The sequence below is a fragment of the Lytechinus variegatus genome, chromosome 6 (assembly GCF_018143015.1).
Source record: "Lytechinus variegatus isolate NC3 chromosome 6, Lvar_3.0, whole genome shotgun sequence".
Taxonomy (NCBI): Eukaryota; Metazoa; Echinodermata; class Echinoidea; order Temnopleuroida; family Toxopneustidae; genus Lytechinus; species Lytechinus variegatus.
The window spans coordinates 6704941-6727364 of NC_054745.1; positions in this window are offsets into that span (position 1 = coordinate 6704941).

Genomic DNA, 22424 nt, shown 5'->3' on the forward strand with positions numbered 1-22424 from the left:
AAAAAGTAAAACAAAACAAATACAGAATCATAGAATCGATTATAAAGACTAACAATACACATCCTTTTTTCCCCATATTCAAGAAAAAATAAGTATCTCATAATTTATTTACGATATGTTTATTTTTGCTTTAATTTAAATTACTACATTTTGATAACTTTGATATTATGCTAAAAAGGAAAATATCTTTCATAAACTACTTTTAACAAATACTTTATTGTGCATATTGTTATAACTCACATTGATCAAGATGGCAGTGGCAGAAATTTCGCAAAAATTTCGTGCAAACTTTTTCAAATATTGCTCCTTTTTGGCCAGCGCCGTTCTACCGAGTCGAGAATGAGCGCTTTACAGACAATCACATTTTGACGGAAAAAAGGGTCGGTGTGATACTCAGCGCGCCGGCGTCCCGCATCAAGAAACTTGGGGTATAATGTGGAACACAAAGCACATAACCGGTGTGTTGGCTCAGTTGGTAGAGCGTCCGTCTCACAACCGGGAGGTTGGGGGTTCAAACCCCGGCCGCGTCAGACCAAAAGACGTGAAAAGATGGGAGTTGCTGCTACCCTGTTTGGGATTCAACGATCAAAGGGATAGAGCCTCGTCGATCTTGCGCTGCACAGTGGCTGCCGGGCCCACGATCAATTGGGCAAAGAGTATTTCATTTCATGTCTATTTCGAACAATGAATAAATTATGGATAGTGACTGGATGTCACCAGTCCCCACATTTACATATTTCTGTGCATATTGGACTAAGTGAAAATTAGACTAAATGGAAATTAGACTAAGTGGAAATTAAACCAAAACGGTCATTAGACCATGTGACAATTAGACGAAATGAAAAAAATGGTCCATGTGGAAATTGGACCAAGTGGTGTTAGACCGACTGAAAATAAGACGAAATGGTTTTAACCCAACTTCTCATTAGATAAATTAGATCTAAGACCAAGCGGGAATTAGACCAATTGGATATTAGACCAAGTGTGAATAAGACGAATTGTATATTAGACGAACTGGTTGTAGACGAAATGAGTTTAGACTGAAGTTTGCCAAACGGATAAGTAGACCAAGTGGGTTTATACCATCCAATAATTCACCATTTATTTTACATAATTTAAAAAAAAGAGATCTCAGATAAACATTTTACAGCATTACTGGAAAACTTACCCTGAAAAAAAAACACGTTTTTTATAAAAATGGCAGAAAAACACGAATTATTTATAAACAAATCATTTAAAAAACTTACCTAGAAGCAAAAACATAATATTTATATATATCTTTTCTTACTCAATATGCTGTAGACATGTCTTTGGAGAATGTACATTTATTACTCCCCTTCTTGGCTAAAATTCTGAATAGACCCAGATACTTCGTTCTTGAAAACGAATAGAGGAAATTACATAGTAGATCACAACATCAAACAGGCACTTTCGGCACATTCTTAGATTTGTATACATTTCCCTGCATTTTTAACTTGATCTCTTAAACACAAGAATTCCAATCGCTAACTTTAAAGCTGCAGCTAGAAATGACGCTTCGATAATTACTATTTTAATGTTAACTGGTTCGTTTCTAATTTTAATGAAAAACACTCACAAACCTTTGACAAACATCCTGAATCGTATGCAAAAATGAAAATATTTAATGACAATTGCACGTTAAAAACGATCTGCGCTAATTTCAATGCAAAAAAAAATATTAAAAATGAAATCTGAGCGAATTCCCCGGAAAATCTGAATTGTATTTGAGTTTAATTCTAGTATTTTAAAACCTATCTAAAAATAACATTTTTGTATTTTTTTAGGTGAAAATATTTGGCTCCCAAGCTGTGAGATGTTTGTTAAGACTCATTCATACGCCAAGTCCAGCAAGCTTTTCACTCCAATGAATTTCAACGACTCAAAATAAATCCGCAATGGCTGTGTCCATCTACATTTGTGAGCGATAATGTCACAATAAATTATGTGAAATGATACAGTGATCATGTTCTTTCTGTTCAATGATTTAGACCACGTCCGTCGGTTGTGGTCTTCTAAAAACAACCAATATAATTCATTTACGACTACATGTCGTCCGTCCACACCTGTAAGGAGCTTCCTTTCTTTTACATACAATATATATTCATGGTATTTCCTAGTTAGTGATGTAAGTTTGTACTTATATGTATAATAACCTTAAAATATTTACATCATAAGTATTTTTTCATCATAAAAAAAATGTTACGTAATGTTTGTCTTTCATTACAATTTAATGAACATTACTGACATACAAGCATTTTTTCATTAATAAGCTTCGTAATCGATTATGATGATAAAAAATGTATGTTTCTTTTTTTATGCAAATAGTGATCGTGATACAATCCTTCATGGAGGTGCCGTGGTCGAGTGGTCTAAGGCGCCTGGCTAAACATGGAAAGTCCCGGGTTCGATCTCTGGCAGTGGCACCTATGCCCGTGAGCAATGTATTTAATCGACATTGCTCTTTTATCCTGCTTTCAAATAAATGGAAATGCCATATGCTTTATTGGTAATAAGTTGTGCATTTGTTAAAAAAATATCCGTTAATGTGATTAACAGTAACATCCGCAGACTTGTCTGTCACAAGTTACTAGCTTATTGCTGGTATATTTAAATGTATCACAAAATAACATTTTTTTGTATTGAAGAGATCAAATATGTTGCTCGTTCAATTCGTTCCCTCACAGCTGCTTAAAAAGCCTCCCTGTGAAAACGCAAAAATAAACCACTTTATTTTATATGATTAAAAAAGAAATTTCAGAAAAAAAAAACATTTTACAGCATTAAAGGGAAGCTTACCCTAACAAAACGTTTATTATAAAAATGGAAAAAAATGCACAAATTTTTGCAGGTTTGAAGAAGATCCATCCAAGATTATCAATTTGTGACCGTACACATTTGAGAACCTCTATATGAGGAAAAATATGTGATGAACATGTATTTTTTCAATTTTGAGTATATTAGACCATTTGTCGGTGAAAATCCTTTAAAAAAAATCACTAATTTTATCCATCACAATATCAACATATATACAATATTTACATACACTCAGTACATGTAATCAAATACCATGCATACAGTATAATACTACACTCCAAACCAACATTGCCAGAACTGGCATAATTATGCTTCCTGTCATAATTCCGACCCTTTCAGCATCATTCATTATGCCTGGCATAATTTGGCATAATTATACTTTTTTAGCAAAGAATCTGGCATAATAATATCATATTTAGCATAATTTTGATCGATCCCTCCCCCCATTTTTTTTCACATTTCAACTAGCGAACGGCGCCAGCACCGACAGAAGTGGGGGAAATCATTCACATGCATTCATCCACTCCTAAAATGTAGGTTGATACCTTTCTTTTTTGCATGTCAAAATAGTTTGGTTGGCCACTCTTAAATTCTAGGTTGATTACCTTTTTTGTTTGTTTTTTAGGTTTTTGCTTGTAAAAAAAAAACGGTTTGGCATAATTTTTCGCGATTTAGCATAATTTCGCTGCTCCTCTCTCATAATTGGATTTGTTCACTGGCCAGGCTGCTCCAAACTGACTTTCCTTGCATAGTCATGCCCTTTAGACCGCTCTAACGCAGCTCCTTTTAATTTTGAATTAAGTAATTATTTCATTTTTCCTTTTAATTTTATTGATTTATTTACAAGGGCACACCTCGTAACCAGTAATGCATGGCATTTTCATTTATTTGAAAGCGGAATAAAAGAGCAGAACATTAAATGCCTTGCTCTTTTGCACAGGTGCCGCCACCAGGGATCGAACCCTGGACTTTCCATATATAGCCAGGCGCCTTAGACCACTCGGCCAAGGCACCTCATTTTTTTAAACAAATGCACACCTAGTTAACAATAAGGCATATAGCATTTCCATTTATTTGAGAGCAAGATAAAAGAGCATTGTAGATTAAATGCTTTGCTCACGGGCATAGGTGCCTCGGCCGGGGATCGAACCCCGGACTTTCCATGTATAGCCAGGCGCCTTTATAGACCACTCGGCCACGGCACATCAATTTTTTAAAAACAAGCTCACACCTAGTTACCAATAATGCACATTGCATTTCCATTTATTTGAAAGCATGATAAAACAGCATTGTATATTAAATGCCTTGCTCATGGGCATAGGTGCCGCGGCCGGGGATCGAACCCAGGACTTTTTCATGTATAGCCAGGCGCCTTAGACCACTCGGCCACGGCATCTCATTTTTTTAAAAGGATGTTTTATTATATTCTCTCAAATCAAAATACACAATCACCTTCTGTAAACAATTTGTACAAACTATTTGAAACATAATTATAAATTATATAATAAATCCACTGCAATATAATCATACAAATTATACATTAAGACTAAATAATACTACAAATTAAGACTAATGCGTTTCAGCGATAACAAAAAGAAATATTAACAAAATATATGACATGATAAGGTTAGGAGCATTCTCCCCTTTATGCCTATACTCTACATGGAAGGGACTCCAATTCTCCGTATTGTTTTTTTCTGTATTTATTTTGTGGCTTTGTCTCTCGTATGTATATTTATACCCTTGCCTCACCCTCCCTATTTATTATTTTGATTAAGATTTTCCCATTTCCTTAAATGAAGAGACATCTTACCTCTACCTAGCGCCAGCCTTCTTTCTTCCCATTTTTCTTCTTTATATTTCCTTTGAATTTCATCCATGGTTATAGGTGCACCCTTTTCCCTCCCTTTGAAGATTAAAAATTCAACAAAGATTAAAAAGTGATTGATTAAGCGTTCTTTTCCTTCGACCTTTAATTCTACACCTACAAGAATTTCCTCCCAGCTTAAATTACCCGTAGAAATAAAACCAAACATCTCCTTACAATTACCCCAAACCAGACAAGCATATTCACATTTCAAAAAAAGATGGCGTTATGGTTCCTCCTCTTGTTTACAATAAAACAAAGGTTATTTTGTGAGATTGTAGAACGGAAGAAGTGATGATTTGTATAAGCAATGCCGTGCAACATTTTAAACTGAAATTCTCTTAATCTACTGTTCAGAGGACATTGTCTTGGTCTCATAAAAATGTGTTCAAATCTTTTCATAAGAGAAACTATATTCGTTTTTTAACCTTTCGAAAACATCAGGTATTGAGAAGTTACATTTCATAAAATTTGCAAAATCGTTTCTAGATACTCACTCCTCTATTGACAAAATTCTTTTTCCAGATATAAATGATATTTCTTCCCTAAGAGAAACCTCTTTGCTATCTATTTTCATATTTCGTTTCCAGCTGACTGGAAAAGTTATATAAATTGACTCTATCAAATGAAAATCATTTATGTTTAAACCCTGTCTTTGGAAGTACGAACATGGCCCTAAGTTTCCATCATAATCCACAATATGTTTCAATCTTGGTTAAATATGCATTTCCCTTCAATTCGTACAAATTTATTGTAAAAAAATCTCATTTCCTTTAAATATTTCAGATTTTAAACGAAAATCCTTCGTCTGTATCCATACTTCTAACAAATCTATATAAAATTGCGGCAATGCTATCTCCAACAATCTAAGCAAGTAATCACATGAACATATAAAATTTCCTCCAAGATGTTTTATGGCATAATTGAAATATTGTTTCCATTTCATTGCATTATTATTCTTTTAGTCTTTTAATCCACATAACTCTCTGTGCCTTTATTAGCCATTGAAAATTCACCATTTTCAAGCCACCTTGATGGTAATCTAAATACATCGTTCTTTTGTTAATCTTATTTCTGCCACCCCACAAAAAAGTAAAAGCCAACCGATCAAGCTCAACATAAACCCATTCTGGGATTGGTGTAAGAGATGCCCCATATATGAATTTTGAAAAGATAAACTGCTTTAATAGTTGTATTTTGCCCATCAAAGTTAAATCTCTTTGCTTCCACCAGTTTAACAACTTCTTTATTTTACTTAATATTTCTTTATAATCTTTCTTTTACTTCTACATCTAAAGAAAAAAAATACACCGATAATCTTTATGAAATTCACCTTTTGGCTAAAAGATAGATCATATGATTTTCCTTGGGAGGAACCTAATAATACAACCTTCGTCTTATCGCTATTAACTGTAAGTCCTGACACTTTTCTGAATTTTTCTAAAATTTTTATTACTTTTTTGACTGAATCTAGATCTCGGACAAATATAGAAATATCATCTGCATACCTGTTTTACTTCTTCCTTTCCAAAGGAAATTCCTTTAACATCATTATTATATCTTATATTATGCGCTTATACTTCTATGCATAAAATGAAAAGATTTGGTGAAAGCGGATCTCCCTGCCTTATCCATCTTTCCACATGAAAAAAGCTTGTAGAATCTCCTCCATTGAAAATACAACTTTCGCTATTTGTGTATAATATTTGGACCCATTTGCTAAATTGCTGGCCAAAACCAAATGAGCATAATGTTTGATGTAAAAATTTGTGGGATATCGAATCAAAGGTTTTTTTCTAAATCGATTGCCATCATATACACAGGGATATCCTTATATAACGTATGAAAAATCATATCATCAATTATTTTGACAGCTTCTCTTATATTCCTGTTTATAATACACCCTATTTGTTCTGCTAATACAACTCTCTCCAAAACCTCTTTAATTCGTTTTGCTAAAACTTTGGATATGATCTTATAATCTGTATTCATTAACGAAATGGGTCTATAATTCTTGATGTAATGTGGGTCTTTCCCTTCTTTAGCTAATTAAATGATAATTGTTTGTTTTTGTGATGCAGAAAGTTCTCCAAAGAGCAAAGGCTTCATTGAATGCCCCTATCAATACATCCTTTATTTCAGCCCAAAATGTACAATAAAATTCAACTATTAACCCATCATTTCCAGTGGATTTTTGTTTGCTTCATTTCTCTTAATACCGAAATAGACTCCTCTTCTAATATATCTCCTTCACCATGTTCACAGCTTTCAGAATCTTCAGATGCTAGCGTTGGTATATTTTTAAAGAAATCCCTAAAATCTTCCGTGTATTCCCTAGCATAAAGGTGGGTATAAAATGATTTAATTTCATTTAAAACTTCTTTCTCATGAACCTTAACTAATTTTTTAAAGTACTTTTCTTCTTGTTAGATTGTAATAGTTGACTAAAATACTTTGGATCCCTTTCTCCACTTTCGTACCATGTCACACGAGACCAAATTTTAATACCTTCATTAATGTAATCGTAACTGTCTGCAAGTTCTTTCCCTTTTATTTTATTATCTTTTTAATAAATGTTTCATCTACTGAATTTACGCAACTTCATTCTAAACATTCCATTTCCTTTTTGAGAGATTCTTTTTTAAATCTTTTTTTTCCTTAGCCAATTTTTTTGAAGAAGTTCTTGTGAAATACATTATTTTCATTTTCAAATGATCCAATACAACTCTTCTATCTTTAAATTCTGTTTTTATTTTCTCCTTTAATGTAAGTATTTCCATTTTCATCTTTTTTCACATATTCTATATTACCACAAAGGCTATTATTAAATTTCCAATAAGAACCATTCTTTTTTATGCATATTCTTATCAGTTTTATCATACAAGAACAAAAATGAAGCTGAATGGTCAGAGGAGCTACAGATGGTGAAATTTTGCACCTCATAGCAAAATTAGCCAATGATCTAATCTGCTTTGCATAAACGATTTATTTTTAGTGAAGGTAAATTGTCTTTTCAATGGATTCTCTCCCTCCATATGTCTATCAATTGTAGTTCATCCATAAAATTTTCTACTTCTTTATTAACCTTGTCATGTAATTTTTGTTTTACTGTTCCATTATAATCTAATTCAGAATTCATAATAATATTAAAATCTCTTCCCATTAAATACGTAAAAACAGATTTATTACAACTAATAATTTTGTTTAATGTTTTATGTATATTCTGTAAAAAAATTCTATTGGATTATTTTCTTTATCCCTCTTCGGTAAGTATACATTGCAAAGGACCATTCTATGAACTTGGATTTCACAATCAGTGAGTATGTATCGCCCTTCGTCATCTTGTTTTATATTTATAAGCTTAAAGTCTAGCGAAGTTTTGATAAGAATGAGTACTCCTTTGCTGTGATTTGATCCATGACTATAGTAACATGACCCGTCCCACCCATAACTCCATCTATCCTCTATATATTTTGTACAATACGTCTCCTGTAAAAATTTATATCACTTTTATTTGCACCATGAAAATATATGCTCCTTTTTCGCGCATTATCTAATTTCTCTAACATTTAAGGAAACAAATATACAATTTAAACATCTGTTCATAAGGAAAATCTAAAAAGATCATTCCATCATTTTTTGGTATAAAAACTAATATTTTCATTACGTTATTCATAGGGAGAGTGAGGATTAGACATAACAACATATTTCCTAGTGTAACTGCAGTACATAACCCAGTGATTAACTCTAATTTATTGCGCCATTGTTTAAAACAAAATTGAATGTCGATCAATTTGAATATTTGTATCCCTTCCATGACTGTAGAAAATTATCTCTAACAGAAATCCTAAATAAGTTGCTCGTAATTCCTGCAAGTAAAAAAGAAGGGAAGGGATCCCATCTATACGACCCTCTCCAAAGCAGCACTCTCTCACAGCTCGCCCTTGCTTACAGGATGCTGTGGCATTTCCAATAATGATATTCTACCCCTTCTTGTGTTTTTCTCTGCTTTAATCTTATGAAATTGTACACGATACAGTTGTAAATAAATTTAATAATGAAAAATATAAAAACAAAATCTTATTACAGCATATATATAATCAGCATATACCGCATTAATAAGTTACATTTTTAACTTATACATACTAAGCCAGTATATTTTTTCTGTTAATAAGAACCTATTTCCCCCCAAAAAAACAATACAAATAAAATAATGGTACATGTTTAAATGCAACACAGCCAAACGAAATCCCAATGGTTTCCTAATCTGTTTGTGCCTATAATAAAAAAACAACAACTTTCAAACAGTAATGAGATGCACCTTTTTGGTAACGATTGGCTACGATTTGAAATTAATTTGGCCTTCACTCCAAAATAAAAGCCTGCCATCTTTCAAAATGGTTATATTAGTAATCTTTCAATGATTTTTAACCTCAAATAAAATGACATGTTCTATTCACATTTTCAGAAAATTAGCAAAATGCGATTCCTTTTCCAAACTCGGATCGCGAGCAGTCGTAAGGTGTGTGGTTGCCCTATAAGGTACAATGGTAGGATCACTCTACACACTAAATACATGACTTCAATACTCCCAGGCTTCAAAAAGGACGTAAATTGTTCAAGATATCGAAAAAGAATTATAAGATTTGTAGAATAATTTGAAGTTTTAGTGATAATAATAATAGCTACAATTAATTTTAATACTTTACTTTTCCAAGTGCTTAACATTGCATTTAATATAGTCTGTGTTTTTTAATCATATTTTCAACATTGGGAGGCAGCATAAATCAGTTCCAAGACACCTGGAGAACAACACCACACGGTTTTCATTACATGCTTCTATATAGGTATTCTATGCTTTACCACGTAAACAATATTGGTGCCTGGCAAAATATGTAAGTAATATTTAACTCACTAACTTCACCTATTTTGATAAAAATCATATGAATACAAGATTAATAAGTAATTTACCAGGTTAATATTTTATATTAGAAAATTAAAACTCTAATTTAGTTCATCGTTGGATTGTAAACATCATTTGGCTTCTGAGTTCTTTTTTTATTTTTCCAGTTTTTGTTTAGGAAGGTTACATGAGCAAAAATAAATGACATCAAAATAGGAGAAACTAATACCCCCCTGTATAATCGTTTGTTATCTAAAACTTCCCCATGTGTAATGTAACATAAATTGCATACATTTCATTTTACTGAGGATACGTGATGATTTTATCTTTGTTTTCTTTTAACGAATGGGTGTTAAATGATGTGTATATTGATGTACTGAAGGTACAGTAAAAACCTTTTTTTAATATTCCGAAAAGGGAATTTCATTGTTTTACCATACAGAGGAAAGCTGCTCGCATATGACGTCACAACTAAGATTTTGTTATTTGCTGGATATTTCTCAAACCTTCGGAAATATCATTTAATATATTTTCTGCCATTTTGACAATGAGCCTTTTTTTTAGAATGAAACTTCCCTTCAATAATTGACCTATCCAAGCGCTGTATTTTCATTGCAAATATCCGTAGACCGTATACTAATCCAGGTGAGAGCAGGTATAACGTTGGTTTTAGATACATTTGTTGTGGTTTCTTGTAGATTCGGGGGCACTGAAAAATCTGGATGATGCCACTAGACATGCTACAGTAACCTGATGAATTTTCCTAAAATTATAGCCATGACAATTTTGCAATACAAAAATAAAATAATATAATAATTAAAAAGATGATTTTTGTTTGTTCATTGTTTCATTAAATTATTTTGCAGTCGATTTTTCATTTTGTTTTATTTTTTAACGTTATACAAAGGCAGATATAAAATATAAGTATTCGTTGGTATAAAAATGAAATCAAAATAAAAGGAAAGTGATATTTTCGCCTTTGTAATCGATTGTAATTTTTACTATTATGTATATATATATAAATATATATATATATATATATATATATATTGTTATTTTTATTATTATAATTATTATTGTTGTTGTTATCATTATCATTACTATTGTTGTTGTTATTATTATCATTACTATTATTATGTAGCTCCCGATCAATATCTATTTCTCTTTATGTATCTGGTCCTTTCTCCCTTCAACGCACCAATTCCTTTGTCAAATCGCAATAGAGAGCTGAGAGGTTTTTGTCGAAAGTTGATGGACAGGACAGCATCATAATCTCTCGACTCTGGACTGCAACATATTTATTTGCAATTGTTCTTCTGCAGCATTTTTTTCGGATTATCTGCTGTCTCATTCCACTAACTTTCGACAAAAGTATCTCAGCTCTGATCAATAAATTTCAGCTCGCACTTGGCGCGCGTGTTTAATCTTCAGTTAGAAGCACATTTTTATTATGACTGCAAAAACTGCCCAAAATATATAATTTTCATTTCCTACTGAAAAGTCTTAATCTTTGAGCTTGCCATAAGCTCGCAACACCTCTCAAGGACGCCCTTTTAATAGTAGACTTGTTAACTGTAAAAAAGGGGTGAACGCTGCATTTTTTAGTAAAAAATGTCCCACTTGCACAAATGTTCCTTGAGTCAAAAGAAAAGGATTCATCCAAAGAGACACGCTGTATCGATGCAAATAAGCAAGTAGTTTGCATAAATTTGCATGTTAGGTCGATACAGTGAAAACAAGTATATAAGAAACCAGAACTGCCCTAAAATAGGAAATAAAGACTGAGGGTATAAGAAAGGGAAGAAAAATTGACATAAATTGAATGGGATATTATTGTTTATTATTACCTAATTTGCATGAATTATGCAAATAATAATTTAAAACAGAGTATTTTATTCATGAATCCTGAACTGTTTTGTAAATAACAGCAATTAATACACAATGTCAACATTCTACATGAAAGATAATATATTAGCGAAAATATCGATATGCTTCATGACTGTACTAAATATGCTTAGAAAGAGGGCAAATATGTCAAAATGTATGACATGATATTTCGCTAAAACGAGACCAAAACAACCTCTATGTCACAGTCACACTCATAGTCCGGGTTATAATTGAGCAAGGTGCCACTTGGAGAAGGAGAAATTTTCATATAGTGCCTCTAGACCAGTTTTTTACGCTGAATATTAATATATGAGGTAAACAGGATGTATCCTGAAAATTAACCTGTGAGGGCGCTTTTTTCAAAATGGCCGCCGAATTTTCATAATATTTGAATATTCGTACATAGATTTTGATACAAGCATCCAATTGCCATGAAATTAGTGTCATATAAAAGCCAATTAAATTTCCTACAATTTGATACTATTTATAGGGGATAAGTAGGTCATTTGACTGAGATTTTAAATAGAAAAATGCATTTTTTGTCATTTTTTCCCAAAAATTGAAAATTTTGCAAATACATGAATTGACATAGTTCTAAAAAAAATGAATCAATTACCTTGAAATGTCCCAGAAAACTTTATTGATATACTATTATTACATGTATCAAATTGCAAGTCTGTATCATTTTGTTTAGCGAATTTATAAGGTGTCAAACTTGAATTCTTCATTATCAGAAATGTTGTTTTTTGTATGCATTTCCATAGACTAATACGTATAAGATGTATAATAAATGTATCTATAATGCAGTTTACCGGTAGTTAAAAATTTAATGCAATTATCTCCGCTTTTTAACCACTTGGAGAGTTAAGAGTAGCTTTTCTTTATCAGATACATAAAAAAAATATTGGCACATCAAGGCCTGACCCTCTCATGGGGGTGGGGGTGTCGAAGTTAGAATTTGTTAGAAAAATAACTGTTTTTGGAGGCAAGAACAGGCATTTCTCCTATACAGTACAGCCACTTTGATTGCTTTGAAACTACTTGGAGAGGATAGAGTAGGTTTTGTTTTACCACCTACACCTAAAGAACTGGCACATCGAGCCCTTCCCCTCTCGGGGGATGTGCTTTTGCTTAATATTGCCTATTTATTTCAAAATTCACAATTTTGGACCCAGCATTAAGGCCAAAAAGTGTTTGTGCTTTGTTGTACACCCAATTTTATTGATTTGAAACCACTTAGAAAGGAAGAATTTACCGGCTATATATAAATAAGCGCTGGCACTTCGAGCCCTAACCCTCTCAGGGCCTGTCTAAGTCACCCCCCTCTATATCATGTATATTGCGTATTTTATTGGATATTTCACCATTTTGAATCGCCCATTGAGGCAAAAGGGCATTTTTGCTATATAGTACAGCCAATTTTATTTTCTTTCAATGACTTGGAGAAGAAAGAGTAAGCTTGGATCTATCAGCCACATATAAACTAGTGCTGGCAAATAAAAACCTACGCCTCAGGGATGCAGTTGAAATCACCAATCCCTTTTGCAATATTGCATATTTATTGAAAGATTAACAATTTTGAAGCCCCCATTAAGCCCGAAAAAGTGTTTCTGATAGTTCTTCCATTTTTACTGCCTTAAAACCACTTAGGGATGAAAGAATAGGTTTTGCTTTATCAGCCACATATACAGAAGTGCTGGCAAATAAAAGCCTTCCCCCTCCGGAAGGCTGTTGAAATCACTCCATTCCTTTGGCATTATCGCCTATTTATTTGAAAATTCACCATTTTGGAGCCCCCATTTATGCAAAAAGGCGTTCCGATATATAGTTCTACCACTTTTTCTGCCTTGAAACCACTTAAGGAGGAAAGAATAGGTTTTGCCTTATCAGCCACATATAAAGAAGGGCTGGCACATAAAAGCCTATCCCCTCCGAGAGGCTATCAATTTATCCCATCCCTTTGGCATTATTGCCTATTCATTGAAAAATTCACTATTTTGAAGCCCCCATTGAGGAAAAAAGTCATTTCTGATAATAATTCTGCCTTTTTTCATACCTTGATACCACTTGGAGAGGAAGGAATAGGCTTTGCTCTATCAGTTACATATAAAGATGTGCTGACAAATAAAAGCCTACTACCTTCAGGGGACTGTCGAAATTACCCCGCCCCCCCACTTTCTTGAAATTCACCATTTTTGCAGCCCCCATTGAGGCAAAAAGACATTTCCGAATGCCCCTTTTCTCCCTTGAAACAACTTGGAGAGAAAAGAATAAAGGCTTTGCTTTAACAGCTACATATATATACATGCTCGAAAATAAAAGCATATCCTCATCAGAGGGCTGTTGAAATCACCCCACCCCTTTTTATTATTGCTTATTTATTGGAAAATTCACCATTTTGGTGCCCCCCATTGAGGCAAAAAGGCGGTTCTGATATATAGTTCTGCAGCTAATTAACGCATTGAAAATCTTGGAGAGGAAAGAGAAGACTTTCCTCTATCAGCTATATACATGTATAAAGAAGCGGCTCTACTATATACCAGAAACACCTTTTTTGTCTCAATTGGGGCTCCAAAATGGCGAGTTTTCCAATGAATTGGCAGAAATCGTAAAAAAAGGTGGGGTAATATCTATAGTCCCCTGAAGTGGGTCAGGCTTCGATATGGCAGCAATTCGACATAATAATAATATTCCGCAGTTATGTAGCGCTTAATACATCGGAACGACGTCTCTAAACGCTTTACAGACATATTTGCCCCGGTAATCTGATCCTTGCATGCCCGCATACAATGTATGCACCTTCTCCACTCCCTGGGGAGCATTCCAACAAGAGTTCCAAGACTCCATTGCTAGGCATACTACATATAGGCTTTCACATCCTACCGGGTACCCATTTAACACCTGGGTGGAGAGTGGCAAAGTGTGGATTAACGCCTTGCCAAAGGACGCTAGGCCATGGTGGGATTCGAACACACGACCCTCTGATTACAAGGCGAGAGTCAGAACCGCTACACCACGACGCTTTCACATATATACCTCAAAGAGGGGAACCTACTCCTTTCTCTCCAGATGGTCTCAAGGAGATGAAATCGGGTGTTTCATACAGCAGAATTGCATATTGCCTCAAATGGGGCTTGAAAAATTGTGGATTTTCAAATAATTAGGCAATAATGCTAAAGGGGTGGGATGGTTTGACAGCCGCCCAGATGGGTAAGCTTCAATGTGCCAGCACTGCTTAGAGACGCCTTTGTACCTCAATGGGGGTTCAAAAATGGTGAATTTTCCAATAAATAGGCAATAATGCAAAGGGGGGAGATTTCGACAGCCCCCAGAAGAGGGTAGGCTTTTATTTGCCAGCACATCTTTATAGCTGATAGAGCAAAGCCTATTCTTTCCTCTGTAAGGGGTTTCAAGATAATAAAAGTGGCAGACCAATATATCAGAGACGCCTTTTTGCTTCAATGGGGGCTCCAAAATGGAGAATTTTCAACACGTTGCCAAGTACCGAAAATAGCAGGGTAACTTTTACAGCCACCTGAAGGAGATAGGCTTTGCCAACACTTCTTTATATGGAGCTAATAGAGCAAAGCCTACTCTTACCTCTCCAAGTCATTGCAAGAAAATAGAAATTGCTGTACTAAAATAGTAGAACGCCCTTTTGCCTTAATGGGTGATCCAAAATTTTGAATGTCGAACAGATAGTCAAATACCGAAAATTGGTAAGGTAAATTCTACAGCCCCCTGAACATTCTGAAGGAGATAGGCCTAGATTTTCCAAAACTTCTTTATAGCTGATAGAGCAAAGCCTATTCTTTCGTCTCCAAGTCATCGTAAGAAAATAAAATTGGCTGTATTATATAGTAAAAACGCGCTTTTGTTTCAATGGATGATCCAAAATGGTGAAATATCCAATGAAATAGGCAATATACATGATATAGGGGGGGGGGGGGGTGACTTAGACAGGCCCTGAGAGGGTTAGGGCTCGACGTGCCAGCGCTTATATGTAGCTGGTAAATTTTTCCTTTCTAAGTGGTTTCAAATCAATAAAATTGGGTGTACAACAAAGCACAAACGCTTTTTGGCCTCAATGCTGGGTCAAAAATTGTGAATTTTCGAATAAATAGGCAATATTAAGCAAAAGCCCCCCCCCCAATGGGGTAGGGTTCGATGTGCCACTTCTTTAGATGTAGGTGGTAGAACAAAACCTACTATTTCTCTGCAAGTAGTTTCAAAGCGATCAAAGTGGCTGTACTGTACTCCCAAAACAGTTATTTTTCTAACAAATAGGCAATGTACAACGTGTACAACAACATGATATAGTAGGGCAGGAGGGGGGGGGGGGTGACTTCGACACCCACCCCCATGAGAGGGTCAGGCTTTGATGTGCCAACATTTTTTTATGTATCTGATAAAGAAAAGCTACTCTTAACTCTCCAAGTGGTTAAAAAGCGGAGATAATTGCATTTAAATTTTAACTACCGGTAAACATCATACATACATGTATTATACATGTTATACATATTAGTCTATGGAAATGCATACAAAAAACAACATTTCTGATATTGAAGAATTCAAGTTTGACACCTTATAAATTCGCTAAACAAAATGATACAGACTTGCAATTTGATACATGTGATAATAGTATATCAATAAAGTTTTCTGGAACATTTCAAGGTAATTGATTTATTTTTCTTAGAATTATGTCAATTCATGTATTTGCAAAATTTTCAATTTTTGGGAAAAAATTACAAAAAATGCATTTTTCTACTTAAAATCTCAGCCAAATGACCTACTTATCCCCTATAAATAGTATCAAATTGTAGGAAATTTAATTGGCTTTCATATGACACTAATTTCATGGCAATTGGATGCTTGTATCAAAATCTATGTACGAATATTCAAAAATTCGGCGGCCATTTTCAAAAAAGCGCCCTCATAGGTTAATTTTCAGGATACAGCCTGTTTGCCTCATATATTCATATTCAGCGTAAAAAACTGGTCTAGAGGCACTATATGAAAATTTCTCCTTCTCCAAGTGGCACCTTGCTCAATTATAACCCGGACTATCATACCTTCCGAATCCGACAATAAAGCGATCGATGGTATGTCATTCGAGATAACATAATCCCAACACAAAATCTTGGGGAGCACCCCACTTCCCAGAGCCATGTACCTAATATTCGTCAGTCACCTCAATCAGGGAAGCGTTATCCTGCCTCAATGTTGATTGTAAGATAGCGTTATTATGGTCACCACTGACTACTGGTCTTATATGAATTTTAGGTATTTTTCGTTTTAAGTCCTCTTTTGATTTATACATGTATGTCATCCACTCTTAACGATTTTTTCAAATATTTATGAGTCATGTAAATTGTTTTACCGACGTGAACCTCCGCCTGATCACGTTATCAAAGATTCGTGCTCTTACTTTATCGATTTCACATTAGTTGTTGATGATACATCTGGTGTAGGATCTCATAATGATATTTCCTCACGAGTCAATGAAATGAATGATGAGTTAAATAGAATAAACAATTTGTTTAAATGTAATAAATGATTTCTGATTATGGTTTAAGTAGCTATATTATAATTCGTTCAAATAACAAAAGGGTCCAATGTCGTGACCTCAATGCCATTGATGGTAATGGTTTGTTAACACAAAAATCTCAATCAATTTCTTGGAATTATTATTGCTGAGTTCATGTCATAGAAGCACCTTTAAAACCATTAAAAAACATTTAAATCTTCTTTTCCGGAGAAAAACTAGAACAAAATCCGTAAGTATCCTGTTATTGATAAAATTATTCTTATCAGTCATTCACATAATTGCCCACTTCCTTAAATATGAGACCATGCAGGATCTGGTGGCAGTTAAAATGAAACACTTATTTTCAAAGCTCCATTTTTACCGTCTAGTTTCCTTCTTTGCTTGTGAAAATTTCTCTGGACCAGAATAACCTTCATTTTGTAATGAAAACATTTTTTCTTTATTTCCTTTTTTTTCATTGCATGCCAACTTTTTTTTTTCCAAAATAACCTTCATTAAGAGGTAAAAAATATATTTTTAATGTCAAATTTTAGGTGAGCATCTCCAGTGAAAAAGAATCGTTCCCAGGACACTTTAAAGGTCCTGATTTTTTTTGAGATTCAATACAAATTTAAACAAATTTGATAAATAAATATTGACAAACGATGATTACTATAAAGTCGTCGGAAGAGTTATGTTTCGGTGTCAAAGTGGGAATCATGCAAAAATAAACAAGGATTAGGAAAGACAGACAAGGTAAAGAGAAAACTTGAAATATGAGTTTGGGGACTGAAAATGGTGGATTAAACAAGTTTCTTTGAGGCTTCTTTATTGAAGCTTATTTTGTATTATTTTAATTCAAAAATATCGAAATCAGACTTTCTTTCGCCCAGACTTCCTTCAACAGGAAATTGATCCACACGGTACTGCACTTTATTCGATAAGGACCTGGTAAGAGTTCCTTGAAACACAAGCGGACGTCTAACTAAGCGTGCTGCATTTTGATGTAGAGAACTTAATGACCCTTGATAAAGGGTTGTTATGTGCTACTGAAACTATTTTAATTCAGATGACATTGGAATAAATGAATTAATTTGTTGTTGTTTGTCCTATTGATCAATTTGTTTGACTTTATTTCTCCTAACTTGATTACATCCAGGTGATACGTCATCCCCTTGTACCCCCCCCCACCTCGTGGGGCACTCTGTATAAAATGTACGATCGAGCCGCAGTCAAGACCCCTATTTTCAAATTTTCGTTCCAGAGCATCACCAATTTAGAAAGCCATAGAAACTAATTTTCTCGTTCCAAATAATGACCAATTTCAAACATATTCACGCTGCGAAACAAGGAAATTGTGCCGTTCCAGAGCATTATGCTTTGAGCATTCTTTGATCCTAGAGCAGTTCTCGAGACCCCATTTTAGGATCAAATATGGGTTCCAGAGCCACCTATTTTCGTTTTTGGTGCGGCACATAGGGATCAGTTTACAATTCTAGTGCCTCCCCCCCCTCCCCGCGGGTTTGTTTCAGTAGTTTTCACGTTTAAACTTTAAATCTGAACCGGTGTGAAAAGTTATATTGACTTTTTGTCATAAAAATCACACAATGGTTCGTATAGGTCATGTTTGCTCATTTGGTTTACGTAGCAGACGATGCAGCCTGCTAGTTTATACTATATGTACGCAGACCATATTGCTAATCAAAATATATTCCGGACTCGATACTACTAATATTTGCCCTCTCAAACTGTAGGTATATTATAGATATCAGTAGACAAAGCTTTATAGTACAAGAACATCGTTACTTTTAACATTGATTGTGTTAGTTAATTTAGTTTGGATTGTATTGATTGTTCCAATGAAAGGGGTCTAGACACGGAAACTATCATACGTTAGTCGTGTGACGTTGTCCACTAAATTAATGTGCCATGTTCTGCCTGCTCGATCTCAAAGTTTGGGAAAAAATGAGATGTAACCATTATACCAGTCATAAAGTATCATACATCTACATATAGGTAATCTATTAAGCGATGGGATGACAATCAATCTTGACCCTTTTGACCTTTACGGATATTTCAGTGGGAAAACAAAGATGCAAGTGTCTCAAAAATATTAGTGGTTTCGGACCATTTGCCAGAGCAAGAGTTGTGAACATTGACAATTTGAAATGAACAGCAAGGCGTAAAAAGTGAATCAATTGTAATAATATTTACATCAAATCAATGGAATTGGATACAATTTTTACACTATTAATTATATGGTATGAGATTAATATTTATAAGATAAACCCGGACTTTTGCAATATTACGCCCGTGAAAACGACCGTTCCCTGTGTTGAAGCTGTGTGCGTGGACTTTCGGACACTCAGGTGCACGCGACTAACCATTATGCTTTCTATAAAGTCACTAACCTCATCCTCAAACATTATTTTGCACACGTCACCCATTTATGGATATTCCTTGTCGTTTGTATCATCCAATCAGAAAAGAGGAGCGGTGATCCCAAAATATTCATAACTGGGTTCCATAATCTTCATTATTTCCTCAGGCAAAATAGCTAAACCGAGTAAAACTAGTGTCGCTGACAACTGACGAATATGTTAGCAGTTTTGAATGCTTTTCTTGCATGACTTCGCATCTTATATTCCAATTAATAGCAAAATACCATACTACCTACATATATCGTATGTAGCCATAGCTGTGAAATGTAAAGGACTTCCATTCATGAACTTCTATAATCATTGACATTTAGGAGACAGATGAGACTGATCTACTAGTCCTGCCTGACAATTTACAAGTGAGTATGACTATTCAGAATATCAACGGTTGAATAGGATGCTGCACTCTGCATGTATGACAAGATTCGCTTTTAGCAGCCTTCTTCGTTACCAACCTGTTTGTATGATTATCTTGATTGATTATAGTATTACATAGATATTTACTTGTTTTATTGATTCTAAATGTATCACGATGTACGGAACAAACATAATATTGTACATGATTTTTGGAAATGGAAATAAATTAATGAAATGAAACAAAAAACAAGGTGGTTCACGGACCACGAGTCTCGCCTGGATATCGCGATCGCTAAAGTATAAAAGATTAATAAAATTAATGAATAAGATATTTTGAGTGTCAATTAAATTGACGAAAAAATAAGGAAATTAGAGCAATCTGAACAAAAACTTGACCGTTTACCCGTATTATTAACCAAAGATCATACGTGTATGTAGCTACTGTCAACATGATTGATACAGGAGTAAAGAAATGAGAGCAATTTCAACAAAAAACATGACATTTCCACCCCTAAATGACCATTGACCCCATCACCTTCATGGACACACATGCGGAATTCCCCAATGATCATTATCATAAAGTGTCGACATTTTTGATGCAGAAATACATAAATAAGAGCAAATTGAACAAAAACTTTAAAACATTATAGTCTAACAATTTGACCCCTATGATTATATTTTTGACTCAATCACCCTCATGAACTCTAAGATCATAATTATGCACCAAGTGTTAACATACTCATCATAATAAGAGCTCACTTGCAAAAGAGGTTAGGTCCATTTTTCATCAAATTTGATTTTTTGATCTCAATGTAATAATTTTTAGTAGCTCTATAAGATGATACCAAAGAAAAGTTGAAATTCCTATTTAAAAGTGATCCAAAATGGCAAAGAAAAATCACCTTTTTTCAAAAGGGGTTAGGTCCATTTCAGTTTAGTTGCAAAAGGGGTTAGGTCCACACCGATTTTTTTTTTGTTTGGGGGGGAATAATATTTAAAAAATATATATAGGAAGACTTTTTTTATTCCCAATTTTATGTTGTCATTGCATTGAATCATGAAAATTTAGTTTCGCATAAGAATATGCAATATAGGAGAAAAAAAATAATAATTTTCTTGGATTTGACCTAACCCCTTTTGCAAACAAACTCTTCTGAAGAGCTCATTTGTCAAAAGGGGTTAGGTCCATTGTTCATACATTTTATTGTTCTCTGTCTCAAAACCTCTAAATTTTTAGTCGCTCTGATGAAAACAAAGAGAATTTGAAACTCACATGAAAACGTGAATAAAAGTGGCAAAGAAAAATCAACTTTTTAAATCAAAATAGATTGGATTCATTTCAGTTTAGTTGCAAAAGGGGTTAGGTCCACAATGATGGTTTTTAAAAGAATATATAGAAAAAAATTGAAGACAGGTAGATTTCTTTTATACCCAATTTTATGTTCACATGATAGGGTAGTACATCATGACAATTTAGTTTCTCATAAGAATATTGCAGTAAGTGAGAATAAAAAAAACATGGTTTTTCTCTGAATGTTTAAAAGTGGACCTAACCCCTTTTGCAACTAAACTCTTCAAATAAAGAAAGGAGAGGAAGTTGAACAAAAACTTTAATATTTTTGGAACAGACATGACCTTATATCATTTGACCTTTCATGCGTTTTATAACCCTACATTACCGTTGACTCCATCACCCTCATGGATTCACATGTGGTATTACCAAATGAACCATAAGTACCAAGTATAAACTTAATTGATGCAGAAATAAAGGCACGACAGCAAGGTGAAAAAAAATAATATTTTGGAACAGACTAACAGACCCAGAGGCGACAAACCAAACTCGCACTGCATGAGCGTGTTTTGCATCAAAATTCATAAATGCGTATATGAAAAAAAAAATCTTTTTGTAGGTGTCATATAAACCAAATAATAACTTTTTTTTTCATTCGTGCAATTGACAGAATACTTCATTCGGTGAAAGAATCATTTCATCTTTCACCTCGAAGTATTCTGTCCATTGCACTCACAAGAACCCGTATGGTGAAGTCAACATTGCTTTACTGGGCACATGACAGTATTAAAGATCACATGACTTTATTGATTAAAATAATTTATTAAAAATAGATGAAATGTTTGCATATCAAAAGAAAAACGATAGAGAGAATGCTATGTTTATACTCTTTCATAATTAAGGCGTTTTGGGAGGCTAGACTGCATTTTTGCATTTCATTTTAATCAATATTACCCACAATGCAGTTCTTGTTTTTCTGGCAATGAACTGGCCGAAATTATGGTTAGTCTTATTTCAGGCCATTTAACTTTTGATTGAGCTGGGCAAGTACCTGATTAACATATCAAGTCTTAATGTACTGTTAATTGTGACTAATGTCAGTGAATTAAAGCAAAATCTATCGAGGGATTGATTTGTAATGATTTTTTGATGAGCAATGATATAACACGTGAGTGAATGGTGGTCTGTAATACTCATGTAAGCCCTACTCAACACCGGACCTTTATATGTTTAATATGTTTAAATCCAAGTTTGTAAAGATGTAAGCATACGTAATGCCTGTAACATGCATTATTCGTGTTATGTATAATTGTGAAACT